Source organism: Bos indicus, chromosome 18, assembly GCF_029378745.1.
Source record: "Bos indicus isolate NIAB-ARS_2022 breed Sahiwal x Tharparkar chromosome 18, NIAB-ARS_B.indTharparkar_mat_pri_1.0, whole genome shotgun sequence".
Classification (NCBI taxonomy): domain Eukaryota; kingdom Metazoa; phylum Chordata; class Mammalia; order Artiodactyla; family Bovidae; genus Bos; species Bos indicus.
Genome location: NC_091777.1, coordinates 23,370,279 through 23,384,659, shown reverse-complemented (window position 1 = coordinate 23,384,659; position 14,381 = coordinate 23,370,279).

Genomic DNA, 14,381 nt, shown 5'->3' with positions numbered 1-14,381 from the left:
CTTAGCTTCAGCAGCTGGGACCTAGTTCCCTGACCAGGGATCACACCCTGGCTTCTTGCACTGAGAGTGCAGTCTTAACCAATGGACCATTAGGGAGGTCCCATGCCTTTTTTTTTTAATTGGAGTCTAATTACTTTACAATATTGTGGTGGTTTTTGCCATTCATTGACATGAATCAGCCACAGGTGTACATGTGTCCCCCATCCCAAACCCCCCTCCCACCTCCCTCCCCATCCCATCCCTCTGGGTTGTCCCAGTGCCCTGGTTTATGCATCAAACTTTTACTGGTCATCTATTTCACATAAGGTAATATACATGTTTCAGTGCTATACTCTCAAATCATCTCACCCTTGCCTTCTCCCACAGAGTCCAAAAGTCTGTACTTTATATCTGTGTCTCTTTTGCTGTCTCACATATAGGGTCATCATTACCATCTTTCTAAATTCCATATATATTCATTAATATACTGTACTGGTATTTTTCTTTCTGACTGACTTCACTCTGTATAGTAGGCTCCAGTTTCATCCACCTCATTAGAACTGATTCAAATGCATTCTTTTTAATAGCGGGGTAATATTCCATTCTGTCTATGTACCACAACTTTCTTATCCATTCATCTGCCGATGGACATCTAGGTTGCTTCCATGTCCTAGCTATCATAAACAGTGCTGCAATGAACACTGGGGTACACGTGTCTCTTTCAATTCTGGTTTCATCAGTGTGTATGCCCAGCAGTGGGATTGCTGGGTCGTATGGCAGTTCTATTTCCGGTTTTATAAGGAATCTCCACACTGTTTTCCATAGTGGCTATACTAGTTTGCATTCACACCAACAGTGTAAGAGGGTTCCCTTTTCTCCACACCCTCTCCAGCATTTATTGTTGGTAGACTTTTTGATAGCAGCCATTCTGACAGGTGTGAGATAGTACCTCATTATGGTTTTGATTTGCATTTCTCTGATAATGAGTGATGTTGAGCATCTTTTCATGTGTTTGTTAGCCATCTGTATGTCTTCTTTGGAGAAATGTCTGTTTAGTTCTTTGGCCCATTTTTTGACTGGGTCATTTATTTTTCTGGTATTGAGCTGCATGAGCTGCTTATATATTTTGAGATTAATTCTTTGTCAGTTGCTTTGTTTGCTATTATTTTCTCCCATTCTGAAGTCTGTCTTTTCACCTTGCTTATAGTTTCCTTCATTGTGCAAAAGCTTTTAAATTTAATTAGGTCCATTTGTTTATTTTTGCTTTTATTTCCATTACTATGGAAGGTGAGTCATAGAGGATCTTGCAGTGATTTATGACAGAGAGTGTTTTGCCTATGTTTTCCTCTAGGAGTTTTATAGTTTCTGGTCTTACATTTAGATTGTTAATCCATTCTGAGTTTATTTTTTTGTATGGTGTTAGAAAGTGTTCTAGTTTCATTCTTTTACAGATGGTTGACCAGTTTTCCGGGGAGAAGGTAATGACAACCCACTCCAGTACTCTTGCCTGGAAAATCCCATGGACGGAGGAGCCTGGTGAACTGCAGTCCATGGGGTTGTGAAAAGTCAGACACAACTGATCAACTTCACTTTCACTCATTGGAGAAGGAAATGGCAACCCACTCCAGTGTTCTTGCCTGGAGAATCCCAGGGATGGCGGAGCCTTATGGGCTGCTGTCTATGGGGTTGCACAGAGTTGGACATGACTAAAGTGACTTACCAGCAGCAGCAGCAGAAACAGACCAGTTTTCCCAGCGTCACTTGTTAAAGAGATTGTCTTTTCTCCATTGTATATTTTTTCCTCCTTTGTCAAAGATAAGGTGTCCATAGGCACATGGATTTATCTCTGGGCTTTCTATCATTCCATTGACCTATTTTTCTGTCTTTGTGCCAGTACCATACTGTCTTGATGACTGTAGCTTTGTAGTGTAATCTGAAGTTAGGCAGGTTGATTCTTCCAGTTCTACTCTTCTTTGCAAAGATTGTTTTGGCTATTCAAGGTTTTTCCTATTTCCATACAAATTGTGAAATTATTTGTTCTACTGCTACTGCTGCTAAGTCGCATCAGTCGTGTCCAACACTGTGCGACCCCATAGATAGCAGCCCATCAGGCTGGAGTGGGTTGCCATTTCCTTCTCCAATGCATGAAAGTGAAAAGTGAAAGTGAAATCGCTTAGTCCTGTCCGACTCTTAGCGACCCCATGGACTGCAGCCTACCAAGCTCCTCCATCCATGGGATTTTCCAGGCAAGAGTACTGGAGTGGGGTGTGGTTGCCCTCTCCATTATTTGTTCTAGTTCTGTGAAAAATGCCGTTGGTAACTTGATAGGGATTGCATTGACTCTGTAGTTTGCTTTGGGTAGTATCCTCATTTTCACTATATTGATTCTTCCGATCCATGAACATGGTATATTTCTCCATCTATGAGAAAACAGAAAGAGAAATTAAGGAAACAATCCCATTCACCATTTTGACAAAAAGAATAAAATACTTAGAAATAAAACTACCTAAAGAAACAAAAGACCTATATATAGAAAACTATAAAACACTGATGAAAAAAGTCAAAGATGACACAAATAGATGGAGAAATATCCCATGCTCTTTAAATTTAATAATATAAACAAATTTCTTGTTAATATTTTTACCTTGTCTTTTAAAATTCCTGAACAGTAGGAATTTTACTAACAGGCTAAACAGACTAAGGGCTTCCCAGGTGGCTCAGTGGTAAAGAATTTGCCTGCCAGTGCAAGAGACACAGGATGCATGGGTACGATCCCTGGGTTGGGACGATCACCTGGAGTAGGAAATGGAAACCCACTCCAGTACTCTTGCCTGCAGAATTCTAGGACAGAGTAGCCTGGATAGGTACTGTCTATGGGTCAAAAAATGGTCAGACATGACTGGGCGCACACACACACACACACACACACAAACAGACTAAGGAATCTTGTTTTCTTCTTGCTTTTTATACACCATGCTGTGATGAAATTCTCTACATTCATGCCTTTGAGCATTTGACTGCTTATAGAGTTTACTTTTTTCCACATTTACCAAGAAATTTTTTATTTCTCCACTTTTAGTAGCAACAAACGTGTATAATTATAGCAAACAGAGCACTTAAGGTGCTGGGTGTTATTCTAATGATTTACATATTAATAGGAAAAAATAAAATCTGATCTCTAGGGATGGAAATACAGACCCACCATAAGTGGAGCCTCATTTAATCAATCAAATCAAGTGTTTTTTTTTTTTTTTTTTTTCAAATCAGGTGTTTTAAGCTCCCTTCCAGGACTCAGATACTGGGGTTAGTAGACATGAGTTTTGCCTCCAAGCACCATCTACTCTGGTAGAAAGAGAATCAACACAGTACTGTATGTTCAGTACTGCAACGATTCTATGGGTGCCCAGAGAAGGGAGTGGAAAATAATTCTGCTCCATGGAGAAGGAAATAGCTGAGCCAGAGCCTGAAGAATGGGTAGGCGCAGGACTTCCTGATGCTCCAAGGTTAACGTTTTGCCTTCCAATGCAGGGGGTGTGGGGTCAATCCCGGGTCAGGGAGCTAAGACCCTACATGCCTCATGGCCAAAAATCCAAAACACAAAACAGAAGCAATATTGTAACAAATTCAATAAAAACTTTAAAAAATGGTCCACATAAAAATATCTTTACAAAAAAATAGGAATAAGTGACGTTGCCTGGATTAGTTTAAAGAAAGAAGTTTGCCAGGTCAATAAGGGAGTTGTTGAGAAAGGGACTTCTAGAAAGAGAGAACAGCACTGGCCAGGCAAGGGGTCCTGACACTGGCATGGGTGCTGACGAAACCCTAGTGGTGAAGAATCAAACCGTCCATACTTTAACATCTTCGCAATTACTATCCGGGAGGCCCTAGCACAGGTTACTGCACCTTTAAGAACTTACATTTTCACGTGTGCATTGGACGTTCAGTGGTACACAGGGATGGTGCAGGGCAGTTATGGACCCGGATGTTGGTGCCAGACTGCCCACTTCACATCCTGACAGTGCCAACTTCTAGCTCTGTGTCTTTGGACAATTCCCTCAACTTCTTTATGCCTCATCTCATTTACAGAATGGGATTGTAATGGTTCCTACTCACAGCTGTTGTGAAGATTAACTGGGTGGATACATTTAAAGCATTTAGTGTAGCACCTGACCGGGGATTTTTCTATCCCCATCATTACTGTGGTGGGCATAGAAAAAATGGTTATTGAATGCCGACTCTTTGTGACCCCATGGACCATACAGTTCATGGAATTTTCCAGGCCAGAATACTGGAGTGGGTAGCCGTTCCTTCTCCAGGAGATCTTCCTAACCCAGGGATCAAACCCTGGTCTCCTGAATTGCAGGCAGATTCTTTACTAACTGAGCCACAAGGGAAGCCCTACTCTGATTCAAATTGAATGCCTATTCCGATTCAAATTCTAAGATAAATACTAATAACTTAGCTACCTAGACATGATAAAATTCTTGCCTTCATGGGGCTTAGATTCTAGTGAGAGAGGGTAGACGCCCCCGTTTTCATTTAGGGAAAAGACTAAAGAAAATGTGAATTGTCATCATTATTATAAAGGAAACAAATGAGAGGTTGGAGAAAGACAAGGAAGACCTGCCTGAGACAGGAGATCAAAGAAGGCCCCTGTAAGACCTGGAGGAAGGGAAGGAGTGAGCTGTGAGAAGAGTGAAGGTATGGGGAGGATGGAGAGAGCATCAGGGTGGAAGGAACAGCATTTACATCACCCAGAGGCAAGAGAGCATGCTCGTAATTCAAAGAGTGGGAAAGACTAGGGTGATGGGTAAAGAAGTCAGCAGAAAGGTATTTGACACAAGGCCAGTGACCCAAGCAGAATCCTGGCACCCCAGCCACAGGATGTGTTCCAGTTGGGTTTCTATCCAAGTGCAAAGCAGGACAGAGGCATGATCTGAATTATGTGTTAATATTATGCTGGATGTTGGGTAGAGAATGGATTGGGGGAGTGTATCAGTTATCTAGTGCTACCATATTGCAGTGTAACAAACTAGACTCAAACTTAGTGCCATAAAAAGACTTTATTTTTGTGCAGGATAAAATACAATTTATCTAGGCTGATCTTGCCTGGGCTTGACCATATACATGCAATCAACTGGCAGATTGGCTGGGGCTGGCTGGTCTGAGGATGGCTCTGGCTGGGATGACTTATCTCTATTGAGAAAGATGAGATTGGGATAATGGCATGTCTGATGAATGAAAGGTTTTCACAAACAATTCAGCCACAGAACTAAAGAACGTATGGGATGAAAGGAAGAGAGGGATGGAGGAAAGCAAAGAAGGAGGGAAGGAAGGGGGAAAGAAAGAAGGAAGGAAGGAAGGAAAGTCAAAGCCTTTAATCTCCCTTGAGATAGAAAATTGCATTAGGAGCAAAGAAGCTAAGAAATCACAATATTTCATCAAAGATATAGCACATTCACTGAATGCCTGCTCTGTGCCAAGCACTCTACAGAATGACCTCATTTTAACTCATTTGTACCTCATCACAAATCTCTCAGTCAGATGGCAAAACCAAAGAGGACATAGGGGCAGAGCAGGAGCAAACCTATGACCTCAAACTCAAAAAACCTACTCCCGCCTCATGAGCAGGGTGGTGGTCACCATGGTGTTGATGGTAGTGGTGTTAGTGACAGTGGCGGTGGTTACGGTGGTGATAATGGTAATGGCAACGGTGGCGATGGGGGCCATAGTGGTACACTGGTATGGTGATGGTGATGATCATGGTGATGGTGGTGGTGATTATGTTGGTGATAGTACTGGTGATGGTGATGACGGTGGCGATGGTGCTGGTGATGGTTGTGGCAGTGGCCATTGTGGTGCAGGGGTACCGTTGGAGGTACTGGTAAGAGTAGTGGTGGTGATGGTGATGGTGGTGATGGTGATGGTGGCAGAGCTGGTGATGTTGGTGGTGGTGATGGCTGTAGTGGAGGAGGATGGAGGTGAGGACTGAATAAAATTCAAGAGGTTAGCTTGACTCAAAAACATACCCCAAAACTTGCAGGACACACAAGCATTTGGACCCAGGAAGCTACCAGAAACCTTGCAGCATATGTTGCATCTCTAAATCATGAGTAGGATCAGGGCAAGGCCAGAGTAAAGCCCAAGAAAATCGCCCTGGCTCTGGGGCTCCGACTGACATCATCTTTGTTGATTGCTCTTTCTCCACTCTGAAGAAGAACCAGCTCACCTTCTGCCCCACCCAATAAAACGGCTCGGTAAATATAATTACTTGCACTATCTAATCAATAGTGGATTGCTCCTGGCCCCTGCTTGTTCGATATCAGTGTCTGGGATCACGGAACCTTGATACTCCCCTCAACATGCCAATTTCTGCTTAATGTTAGATAAACCACATCTAGCAACCCCATGTGCTAATGAGATTTTATTGTGTCATTAATAATACACATCTTCAAGATGTTTTTAACTCACATAACATGAAATATGAGGCTGCAAATATTCAACACTTTCCAGTCATAGAACTCCCAAATGCCAATTGAACAACCCAAATCAATGTTGTATTAAGCAAGCTCAGAAGGTGATTAGGGAATTTGAGAGACAACAAACGGCTAGGCAAAGAGAAACTGCTTTTCCATTGATTTTTCTTTTTTGAAAATAATTTGTTTTATTGAGGTTGATATACAGTGCTGTGTTAATTTCTGCGGTACAGCCAAGTGATTCAGTTATACATGTATATACGTAGTTTTTCACCTTCTTTTCCATATGGTTTATCACAGGATGTTGAATATAGTTTGCTAGTTTGCTGTGCTGTACGGTAGGATCGTATTGCTTACCCATCCTACGTGTAGCAGCTTGCATCCGTTGACTCCACACTCCCACACATCCCTTCCTCACTCCCTTTCCCCCTTGGCAACAAGTCTGTTCTCTGTGTCTGTGAGTCTGTTTCTGCTTCGTACATAAGTTCATCTGCGTCACATTTTAGATTCCACATCCAGTGATTTTTTTCTAAGGAAGTGAAAGAATTCAAAAGCAGTCTTCATTCATACTAAGAGGCCTGTTAGCCTCTGGTAACTGGTAGCGCTTGTCATTCCCAGAAGAGGTTAGCTCTTTGCTCTGAATTTGGGTCATGAGTTCCAAAGGAGCGCAGGGCTCTGAGGTCTCCAAGATGCTCTAATATATGGAAACCAGAGCTCAGACTCCTCTAAGAAGAGGAACCAAGATACACCCTCCTCATTAGAAACACATTGCTTGCTGGTGAAGGTCCTCTGTATACAGAATCGGCTTCGGGTAAGCAGCCTGCTTCTGAGAGGGGCAGTCTCCATGTCCAGTTCCAGATAGAAAACCCCAGGGATGTCAAACTGCACCACAAAACAGAAACAGCTGCAAGGAAAATCAGGATGCATGGAGAGGTACCATGGAGTAATGAACAGGCCCAGCTTTCTTGATCTGGAAAATCACATTTATTTTAATTGCCTCACTGTTGTGTTCACTGTATAAAAAATTTGGCTTACTCTTCTTGATTTCCTTTTTAGAAATTCTCTTTCATTTTGGGATGAGGCAATCCGTCTTCCTGGGATTCCTGGCTGTTAAATGAACGACAGGCAGAGTCTTCACAAGGAGGAGCGGTTGTAAATATTTCGTGAGTAATTCGGCCTAATATTCCACTCTGCACATCCTTGCTCAGTCGCTTCAGTCATGTCTGACTCTTTGCGACCCTATGGGCTACAGCCTGCCAGGCTCTTCTGTCCATGGGATTCTCCAGGCAAGAATACTGGAGTGGGTTGCTATGCTCTCCTCAAGGGGATCTTCGTGACCCAGGGAGTAAACCCACATCTCTTACGTCTCCTGCATTGGCAGTCAGATTCTTTACTACTAGCACAACCTGGAAGCCCAATACTCCACTCTATGGTTTGCCAAGTATTTCATTCGTGATATAATAATTTGCAAGTTTCAGCAGCAGAGGGAATCTGTAAATTGGGGTGCCCCATGTACTAAGAGAGTGGGATGCTCGGTTCAGGGCAAACCTGAGTGGATTTGGAGTTCTCATTTACAGGACGATTTGTACTCAGGCAGAGATCTCTGCATGTCCTGATGTTGGGGCTTATTGTTCAGACCTGTGAGGTTTATATGCAGTGAAAGGTCTAGGTGAGCATACACACCAGAGTAGTCAGATATCTCAGCTCCACAAGCTGGATCCATGCCACTTCATACACAGTTGTGGACAGACGCATGGGTGTCATCTTATGGGGTGTGACTGGGTGTGACATGACAGTATGTTTCACGGTTTCCCAATTCAACTTTATGAAGTTCTCTCTTCACAGAGATCAAACAGCTGTTCAGCTTCCCCAAGCAGGCCCCTCCATGTGAGCACGTTCTGGGTTGATCTCTTTTTCTCTTCTCTCTTTCCCCCTCTCCTCTATCCTTCCTCTTAAAGAAAGAAAAAGATGGGGAGGAAAAAACCAATATTTTTTAACCTCCCCATTGGTTTTCTTTCCAATTTCATAATCATTTTCTGAGGTTTTCTTAATATAATCTTGACTGTGCCCTAAGGGTCCTTCTACATTTGAATTGTTACGATTCTAGAAGCTTCTCTCTTTACGTTTTTGGATAACTATTCCTTTTTTTTTAATTCCCAAAGGGTGGACAAGCCTCCACCCTCCTCTCCTGAAAGGATATGGCCTTCTTTATCCTTTTTCAAAGTCTTTTTTTTTTTTTCCCTCCTGAGTATTTCATTGATTCTAGCAACAACTGCGGCAGCCTGGTAACTATCATTTCAAAAGAGCTATTCTTTCTATGATACGGTTGAAAGGAGAACAGTGTATTTAAGGGGCTACCTTCGTGTGACAAAGGGAGACACAAAACCATGTGTGTTTATATTTGCAGAAAGAAAACCTTCAGGATGGCATGATCACTATGGAAGGCCGTAGAGCAAGACTTTTCACTGAATATTTTATATGGTTGGATTTTTGAGTTATGGGACTAGTAAAAAAATAATGATTGTAAATTTAAAAACAAAGAAACAAAATCTCATTGACTTGGGTTATTCAACTGGCCTTTAGGGGTTTTTATGACCATACTGAATATTTTGTCAAAGATGGGCAAAAAGTTTTAAAACGGGTTAGTATATTTGGTGTTCTGAGCAACTCACAGATTAACTGGGGGACTTGACAGTGACTGCTTGGCTTAGAGTTGGGTAGACACAGAAACTCATAAGAGATCATCTGAGACAATGTTTTTGAAGTGTGTGAGGGGGTGGGAGAAGGTGGGGTGTGTGTTAAGGAAACTGCAGGGTGCTGCTTAATTCTGAAAACACCATTTAGGACTGAAAATTGGGGAAATTGAAGCAAAGCACTGAGAAGGCAGATTTTCACAGGGTGTCAATTTCTCTTACCACCCTCAGTTAGGATAAAACATTTCCAGAAGCTGGTATGGATCAGGAAGGCACTCTTTATTCTGAAGTTCACTCCCAGGCACTGAGGGCCACAGTTGTCAGTCTCCAGGGGAGAGGGCACAGGGGAGAGGGCACAGCAGAGGCATAACTGAGTTGAAATGATAGATCCTTCTAAACAGCTATAGACCAAGCCAACGTTAGCCAAAGACAGCCATTCCCTCTGACCATTTGCTTTCCATCTTTTTTCCACGCTCATCTGAAACACTACCCTCTAGTCTTCCATTTTTCTTCATGAATCCCAGGTAGACAAGACACCAGATTAGGGAAGGCATGCCACCTGTGTTTTTCTTCCTTTCTTCTTTTATAAGGCAGAGGTTCAAACATATCTTCGTTGGTTTAAAATCAGCACCATGATTGATTCACTTTATTTTTGATGGCTGCAATAAACACCTGTGCAAGGAAGGGGGAGGTGGAGAAAGTAAAACCAAAACAGTGGATTCATCAGCCAGAGATGGTATTTATGTGTAAGCGATACTAAAACTAAGCCAGGTAACTCAATAGTAAAATGGGCAGGGTTTAGGGCTGCTGCCGTTAAGAAAATAACACTAATATAAGACACATGTGGGTGCTGGCCAGACTTATCCCCAGAGCTCCTGGGCAGACCAAACTGGGGATCAAGGCTGAGAGTTCAACTCCAGCTCACAATCTCTGCTGTGATCCCAGGTCAGAATCTGATAACGTAATTTTCTGCCAAAGTGGGGGAAATCCATGTGTTCCCAATGACACATCAGGATGTGTTGTTTTGATCTATTAGATCATGGATTCATTGACCTTTAAAGTGCTGAGGTTTTTAAGTCTGCCTGGCCCTCTTTCACAGAAGTAGCCCAGAGAGGTTAAGGAACTTACCCAAGGTCACACAGTGAATCTGTAGGAGAAACAAGACCAATCCCTAGATATTAATAGCCCCCCTAGATATAAATAGCTATCAGTGCACCCAAGGAAATAAATTGGACCACACATCACTTCATGGCAAATGAACAAGTTAAAGATGGAAATAGCGACAGACTTTATTTCCTTGAGCTCCAAAATCACTGTGGACTGTGACGGCAGCCATGAAATTAAAAGACATTTGCTCCTTGGAAGAAAAGCTACGACAAAAGAGAGCATATTAAAAAGCAGAGACATCACTTTGCCAACAAAGGTCCATATAGTCAAACCTGTGGTTTTTCCAGTAGTCATGTATGGATGTGAGAGTTGGACCATGAAGAAGGCTGAACACCAATAAATGAATGCTTTTGAATTGTGGTGCTCTTGAGAGTCCCTTGGACAGAAAGGAGATCAAACCAGTCAGTCCTGAAGGAAATCAACCCTAAATATTCATTGGAAGGACTGATGCTGAAGCTGAAGCTCCAATACTTTGGCCACCTGATGTGAAGAGCCAACCTATTGGAAAAGATTCTGATACTGGGAAAGATTGAGAGCAGGAGGAGAAGGGGGAGACAGAAGATAAGATGGCTGGATGGCATCATCGACTCAATGGACATGAGTTTGAGCAAATTCCAGGAGATTAGTGAAAGACAGGGAAGCCTGGTGAGCTACAGTCCGTGACATCACAAAGCGTCATACACAACTGAGTGACTGAACAACAACACATCACCTCTACTTAAGCACCATACTTGATCTAGATAACATTGTAATTCTGAGAGGTTGTCACAATAGTATATACTCATATAGCAAAGCACTGTGCAATAAACCAAGAACGCAAATAAGCAAGAAAGGTGTTAATGGCGATTCCTCAGCATGTGATTGCTGCCTCCTTTTTGAAGATGTCTCTGTCTTGTTCATGTTTGGGGTCTTAATTTAAAGGTCACCAGTGAGAAAGATTCTCCTAAACCACGCAATCCCAAGTTGCCTACCCTCCACCGCTCACCTTCTATCATCCTTCTTATTTGTTTCCTGCATTGAAATTATCCTGTTTGTTCATCTGTTTCTTGTCTTTTTCCCTCTCTAGAATGTGAGATCCATGAGGGCAGGGATCCCATTTTGCTCAATGCCATATTCCTGGTGCCTGGTTCTTGTAGATGTTCCATCTATTTGTTTGCATGCCTGAATAAATTCCACTAAGCAGGGACTTCCTTGGTGGTCCAGTGGTTAAGAATCTGTCGGCCAGTGCAGGGGACACAGGTTTGATCCCTGGTCAGGGAATTAACATTACACATGCCGTGAGGCAACTAAGCCTGTGCACCACAATTACTGAGCCCATGCTCTGGAGCCTGTGAGCTGCAACTACTAAAGCAGCCTAGAGCCTGTGCTTCACATCAAGAGAAGCCACGGCAATGAGAAGCCCACACACCACAATTAGAAAGTAGCCCCTGCTTGCTGCAGCTTGTGCGCAGCACAAAGACCCAATGCAGCCAAAAATAAATAATAAATTATTATTTTTTTAATTGCACTCAGATCAGATCAGATCAGTCGCTCAGTCGTGTCCGACTCTTTGCGACCCCATGAATGGCAGCACGCCAGGCTTCCCTGTCCATCACCAACTCCCGGAGTTCACTCAGACTCACGTCCATCCAGTCAGTGACGCCATCCGGCCATCTCATCCTCTGTCGTCCCCTAAATGGATGCAAATTTTCTCATCCTTATAACTTCCATGCATCCTTTTTTAATACATCTTATGGCACCTGTAGTCTGCCTTGAAAGACCCACCCCACTGCACCTAGCCCCCTCTACCAGGTCGGAAAGCCTTCGAAGGCAGATATATTTATACCTGCAGCAGTGTTTAGGAGCGTGTTCTGATCATGTTGGTTCTAAAATTTAATTGAGACAGGCTTATAGATCAAGAGGCTTTGGAGCTCGTCCAGAAATAAAAGTCAACTCACCATTTCTGGACCACTGAGTTGAAGGAAGGCATGCATTTATAGAGAGTTTCTGTTGCAATTAATTAATATGTTTTAGTCTCTCCCACTCTTCTGGACTTAGGCAGAGCCAAAACAGTGTTGAACAAAGCTATCTGAACCAAGTTCTTATTTGTGTCTCCTGAACAGCTTCTCCCAGCTGTCTTTATTTAAGTGATCACAGGATAAAATTTCATCACAGCCTCCAGTGACGTGATGAAAGACTGCTTCATCTCTCATCTCCACGGCTGGTGCTCAGAGGTCTCTCAGCCTGAGAAGGGACATAAGACACTGGAGAAACACCATCACCCCAGCAGAGAGCCCCACCCAGAGGCGGTCAGAAGGCAGCACTGATCAAGACTACCAGTGAGGAAGTGGTGAGCAGTGTCCTCAGAATCAGACAGGTCTCGCTTCTAACCATAGCTCTCTTATATACCAACTGGGTGACCTTGGGTCACTGGACCTCAGTTTCCTCATCTGGAAAATGGAAATAATGTATCATTTACATGGTAGATAAAAAGCATAAGCATTTACAGGGAGCCTGGAGCAAAGAAGCTGTTTAACAAAGGGCACTTATCATCACCCTTACGACTTCTGTTACTTCCCCACAATGTCTCTTATATTTAAAGTCCAAACCCTTGGGGAACATCCTTGGCAGTCCAGTGGTTGAGACTTCACCTTTCAATGCAGTGGGTGTGGATTTGATCCCTGGTCAGGGAGCTAGGATCCCACATGTCTCATGGCCAAAAAGCAAAACATAAAACAGATACAATATTGTAAAAAATTCACCAACATCTTAAAATAAAATCCAAACCTATTTTTATGCCTACAGGTTCCATGTAGCCTGAACTCTGTCCTACCTCAAGGCCTTTGCACTTGCTATTCCTTGTACCTGAAATCCTGGTCCCACCTCCAACTCCCAGGGCATGGTTGGTTCTTATTCCATCACTCGGATCTCAGCTCAAGTTTCGCTCTTCCAAGATGCCTTCTCACATGGCCTAATCAAGCCCCTCTCCATGGCATTACCCTGCTTCAGACCCGTATGCCCTCCTCATCCTCTGAAAGTGCCCTGTTTTCTCACTCCACTGTTGACCCTTTTCCCATTGGCACCCACAGTGTGTGAGCTCCCTGAGAGTCAGGACCCTGCCTCATTTGTTCACTGCCAGATCTCAAGTCCCTGGCACACAGTATGTATACAGTAAATGCTGACTGAATGACGGCATAGATAACCAAATGCTTCTCCATTAAAACAACCACCACCCCCGCCCCCCTGCTCCTCGCCCCCACAGAAGGCCCACAAAACTGAGAGGGGAACCAGCTATGTAATTCACAGTGCCCAGCGCAGAATGAAATGCAGAGTCCTTTATTTAAAAGTGGGTCTCCCTGGTGGCTCAGATGGGAAAGACTCTGCCTGCGATGCAGGAGACCCAGGTTCAACCCCTTCCCTGGAGAAGGAAATGGCAACTCCAGTATTCTTGCCTGGGAAATCCCATGGACAGAGGAACCTGGCAGGCTACATTCCATAAGGTCACAAAAAGCAGGACACGACTGAGACACTAACACTTTATTTTAAAGTATTAAAAATTTCAAGACAGTAACCACAGAGTGTTAAAACCAGGCTCAGAACCCTTCCAGCAGACCGCACAGGTCACAAACCCTTGATGCTGGGCCTGCCTGGAAGGCCATGGCAGACAGCTGGAGATCTTTACTGATGGGCAAGGCCCCTCCAAGATTCCCAGATCAAACCGTGCAGCTGGCCCCAGCAGACACGGTTCAGGCCTGGGCTTTCTCTCTGACATTTTCCAGCCCTTTCTCTTCACTCCAGTCCTGCTTTCCATTCCTGCTTCCAAGCCCCTCTGTGGTGCTCTTACCATTTCACACCCTCCTTTGGGGATATTTGCAGAGTCAGACATGACAGAGTGACCAGCATACTTGGGGATATTGTTTCAGAATAGACTCACATGTTGAGGAGCTTCTGAAAGACAACCAATGAAAAATTCATCCCACTTTAAGGACAACAGCTTTAAAAGTTCTGGGATGGTAGGGAATGAGGGAGGCCCAGTAGCCAGGCTGCCATGTACAGTTGTGCAGGTTGGTGACTGCAAAAGACTCTC